Raw genomic sequence first — 4,671 nt, 5'->3', positions numbered from 1 at the left:
AACCCAGGGCGGGACCTGGGGACCGGCAGCGCACACCTACGCGAGGTAGTCGAGGCGGCAGAGGCGCCCGAAAGCCCATACGGTGCGGTGCGGCCGGCTGAGGTAAAATGTGTAAGCTTGTTGGTGGGGGCGGCCGGCTGAGGTAAAATTTGTAAGCTTGTTGGTGGGGGCGGCCGGCTGAGGTAAAATTTGTAAGCTTGTTGGTGGGGACGCACTGTTAGGACTCCTCGAGGCCCGAGTCGTCCTCGTCGTCCCCGCCCCCGCTGCGGGCCTCGGCCTGGGCCTCGCCGCCCTGTAGTCGTGCTGGTAGAAGAGGGCCGAGCCCTGGTCGGGCACCGGGCCTGGGTCTTCCCGCAGCACTGGGCCAGCGCGGCGGGACCTTCCCGCCGGCCCGCTCCGCGTCCGCCTTGGTCCCCGGGACCTGCCTCTGGTTAACGTCCGCGTGCTCCCGGTCCTGCCTTCGCTCTCTTCCCACTTCGTGTGCATGACGGAACCGTCCACGTTGGCAGGTGGAAATGGTGTTGGGTTCGCTGAGGAGGGAGGTGATGCTCAGGAGGATGGTCTTATGTTTTGGGTGGGTTCCGCCGCTCTGAGGGCAGCTCCCCGCTCAGGGGGTAGGAGGTAGTCCAGCGGGGGATGGAGGATGGAGATTGCACACGTCCTCAGCCTCGTAGACATTGGGACCCCGCATCTTGGTCAGGAACAGAAAGGCCGGCGTAGGGTAGTCGATGGCGATCTTGAGACGCACCTTCAAGTAGCTGCCCTCGGAGTAGGTGTTGGGGGGCCCGAAGATGGCCACCTCCCAGTTCAGATCGCCCTTAACCACCAGGGTCCTCCGAAGCCCTCCACCGGCTCCTCCTGCAGCCCCTTGAGCTCCAGCAGCAGCGCCTTGGGCGAGCTAGGCGCCAGCGGCTGAGGGGAGGGGCCACCTTCCTCCTCTGAGCCCCTGGGTGCTCCCCTGCTCTGACTTTTGACATGTGACCCTTTTGTCACAGCAACTTGGGACCGGCTCTGGAACTGGAATGACAGTGATATTTTGATGTCCTCCCTTTGATGCAAGTGTTTTAATCTGGGGATACTTTGATACAACCTATGTAAGACAATTAATGTACATCCTCCCCCCCAAAATGAAAATACCTTCTGTTTCTGATTATATAACATGCACATACAGTTGACCCTTGAACAACGTGGGTTTGAACTGCGTGGGTCCACTTATACATGGATTTCTTTTTCAATAGTAACTACTACAGTACCACAGGAGTTGCAGTTGGTTGAATCTGAGAATTCGGAACCAGGCATAGAGAGGAACCCCGGATAATGGAGGAGCCACGTATACAGAGTGCCCTACTGGGTTCTCTGCGCAGCGGGTTGGCACCCTTAACCCCCTGAATTGTTCAAGGGTCAGCTGTACTTAGAAATGTGGAAAACCTTAGGACTCACTCCCATGTGTGTGTGCTGTGCTCTGTGTATATGTATAATGGAATAAAAGAAAAATAAATTTCCCGAAATAAATTACTGAGTCAAAGAGTATACAGGTTTAAAATGTTAGCATATGTTGCCAAACTTATCTCCAGAAAGATTCATGATTCATTCAACATTTATGGAGATCCTAGTGTGTGCCAAGTACTGTGTACAGTTTAGGGTGCAACGGTGAGCAACACCAGGTGTGGTCCCCACCAAGTGTGGTCCCCGCCCTTGTGGACTCTGTGTAATTATTACTAGGAGAAGACATATATACTGTTAGAAAGTACAGTAATGTGAATTCCTTCTAGATGGGGAGTTCAAGGATGACTTTCTGGGGGAAGTGACATTTCAGATAAGGCCTGAAGCTTAAGTAGGAGATAACTAGACTAATAGGGGAGATAAGAGCGTTTTGGCCTCAGCCTGTGCAAATGTGGCTGCTTGGGGAGTTGAAGAAGGCTTGTTTGGCTGGAGTGGAAAGAGAGGGGAAGCACTGGACAAAATGAAGCTGGAAAAATGGGTAGGGAGCATGCCACAGGTGGCTTCACAGGTCTTGTTAAAGATTTTATTGTTATTCCAACAGCAAGGAGAGATAAAAGCAATGATTGGGGATCCTCTGTTTTAAAAAGATAACTTTGGCTGAGTAGAAAGAACTGATGAACAGAGGCAAGAATGAACAGAGGTTGACAAGTTAGGGGGCTATTATGGTTGTCCAAGTGACAGGTGATAACACCTTAAACTAGTTTGAAGTATAGATAATAATAAGAAATCAAGGCAGAAATATAGGAAAATGGATGCTTTTATGATTTTTACCAGTTAATACCACTATTAGACTGGATATCATTGATCATTTTTGTCTTTGCCAATCCAAGGGGTGTGTGTAGAGTATAAATTATATATAATATGGATTGTAGATACAATTTATAATATGGATTATGTATACAATTTTCCTTTGATTGGAAAGTAACGTTGGACTTATTTTCCTTTTTCATTGGCCATATTCATTTTTATTCATTGCTTCTTTTGAGTTACCTGAACATATACTTTGTCCATTTTCTTCTTCTGTTCCGGCATCCAGTCCAGAATCCCACATTGCACTTAGTTATCATTTCCCCCTTGTTTCCTCTGGTCAATGACAGTTTCTCAGGTGTATATTTTTATTAATCATTTGAATAAATCATTGTTACCCTGATGCAGGGCAGAGCTTGGTAAGAATCTAAGCGCATAATCAAGGCAAACTTAAACCAACTTAAAAGAAAGCAGATGGCAATCTGTGATATATGTTGCGAATATTTTTCCAGTTTTTTTTAACTTGGTTTGTGTGTTTGTGTACATGTCTGTTTATGTGTGAAATCATAGTCAACTCAATCTTTTCCTTTATTATTTCTGCCTTTGGTATAATGCTTAAAAGTCCCTCCATCCCAACAGATAGAACAATTTCTGTGAGTTATCATCTGTTACTTTTACAACCATACATTGTCAAGTTATATCAAATAAGATGCAAAACATACATCCTAACCCTATTCCTTATTCTCTCCAGCCTTAACTTCACTAGATGGGGCAATAAAAATCAGTACTTAGGTGGCACTTATGATATAAAATCAGCAATGTCAAAATGAAGATGTCATAATGTCTTGCTCTGCTCTGAATTTCTTTTTTTGCACCTAACTTGGGTCCTGACCAAAGCCTTACCCGTGTCAATGCTATTCTTTAATTGTTTTACCAATCCTACCAGATCATTAGTTCCTTGAGGGCAGGAACCACGTTTATCTCATTTTGTGTAATACATCTGTGACTGGGCCCTCCTTAGCAGACTCTGCCATCATAGCATTTTAATGCATCTATTTCCATGAAGAAAACAGAAACTCGAAACACATTGATGAAAATGTAGATTTTCTCAACAGTTTTGTGAGGCATTTCTTGGAAGTAAGAGTCCATCATAAATCATACAGCAGGACAATCAAATTCTACACCAGGCAGCATTTCTCTCCCCTTGCTCTACAACTTCTCTCTAGTGAGAGTAAAAAGTCTAGTCAGCAAAATAAAACTGTCCAAGTTAGCCTAATAAGCACCATGTATTTTTCTTCAAACTTCCCTTAGGGGTTCATCTTATCACAACTGTGTCTCTTGATTTTTTTTTTATCAGAAAACTTGGGGCATGACAGAGAATCAGTCAATGCATGTGGGAATCAATGAATTGGGCCACATTGCTGCTCTGATAGTGGATTTATGCAGTGACTTCTAGGAGGTAAAAAAGACTATATACTTTTCTAATTCTTCCTTGTTTTCATTTTATCGAGAGCATTAGGACTCTATTGGAGACCCACCATAATTTTACAGGCTACCAGGTGAAGTTAGTTATAATAAGGATCCATCTTAAATTCCCACCAAAGGGCTTAGTTACTGGAGCAGCATTTTCTTAAATGGGCCCTTAGCATAGACCCAGAGGACAGTGTTATGGAAAAACGAACAGATGGTCTGGATGAGCTGAGAATATGGATATCACCTGTCTATTCTGGGTGGGCAGCCACAGGCAAATCCATCTGGAATAAAGCCTTTGGGCTAGAAGCCAACAGTCCCCAAATGGGATGTTTTCTCTCTTCCCTGAAGAGAGAGAAGAGAGGAGTTGAGAGGCTAGAGCAACACTGGACAAAGTAGGTGTAAGCAATCTTAGTCCTAAGGAGCAAGCCATGTGCACACAGGTGGGCAACTGAGATTAGAGGTGGCTGGGAAGGTAGCTGTTTAGCTTCAGATCACCTGCTGCCTCACTCAGAGTTGGGTTAGGAGTGGAGCCATGGAACGCTTGAATATCAACTGAGCACCAGGGCACAAGGTAGGGTCCAGTTCAAGTTATTAGAAGGCCTGTGTCCTGGCACCTAAATTCTGGCCTAATGAGTGGGGTAAGTGCCCCTCTTTTCCTCCCCTCTTTAATTTCCTAATGGCTTCACCCTGCTTCCTGAGCCCTGCTCATCCTTCATTTACCTATAACAAGTTCCCCTTATATGAACTGATCTCTTGGTGATAATGTGACCTCTAGAAAAGTCATTTTGTCTCTCTTAGCCTCAGTTTTCTCATCTGAAAAATATAAGGAAAATAATGAAAGATAATGTGGGTACAGCAACCAGTACAGTACTGGGCACCTAGTAGGTGCCCCTGTTGTTCGTCTTAGGAGAAGCTAAGGCTGTTTCCAGCTGTCAGGACACCTGAGGC

The 4,671-nt window shown here is 45.6% G+C and overlaps 1 pseudogene; it reads right to left on the bottom strand.

Annotated features, from left to right (window-relative positions):
* Positions 1–217: 217 nt before the first annotated feature.
* Positions 218–2,535, bottom strand: LOC131752863 (ubiquitin-conjugating enzyme E2 R1 pseudogene; annotated as a pseudogene).
* Between the last annotated feature and the right edge of the window lie 2,136 nt (positions 2,536–4,671).

This window comes from Kogia breviceps, chromosome 3 (assembly GCF_026419965.1).
Source record: "Kogia breviceps isolate mKogBre1 chromosome 3, mKogBre1 haplotype 1, whole genome shotgun sequence".
In the NCBI taxonomy this organism is placed as follows: domain Eukaryota; kingdom Metazoa; phylum Chordata; class Mammalia; order Artiodactyla; family Physeteridae; genus Kogia; species Kogia breviceps.
This window is presented reverse-complemented; position numbering and strand designations above follow the sequence as displayed.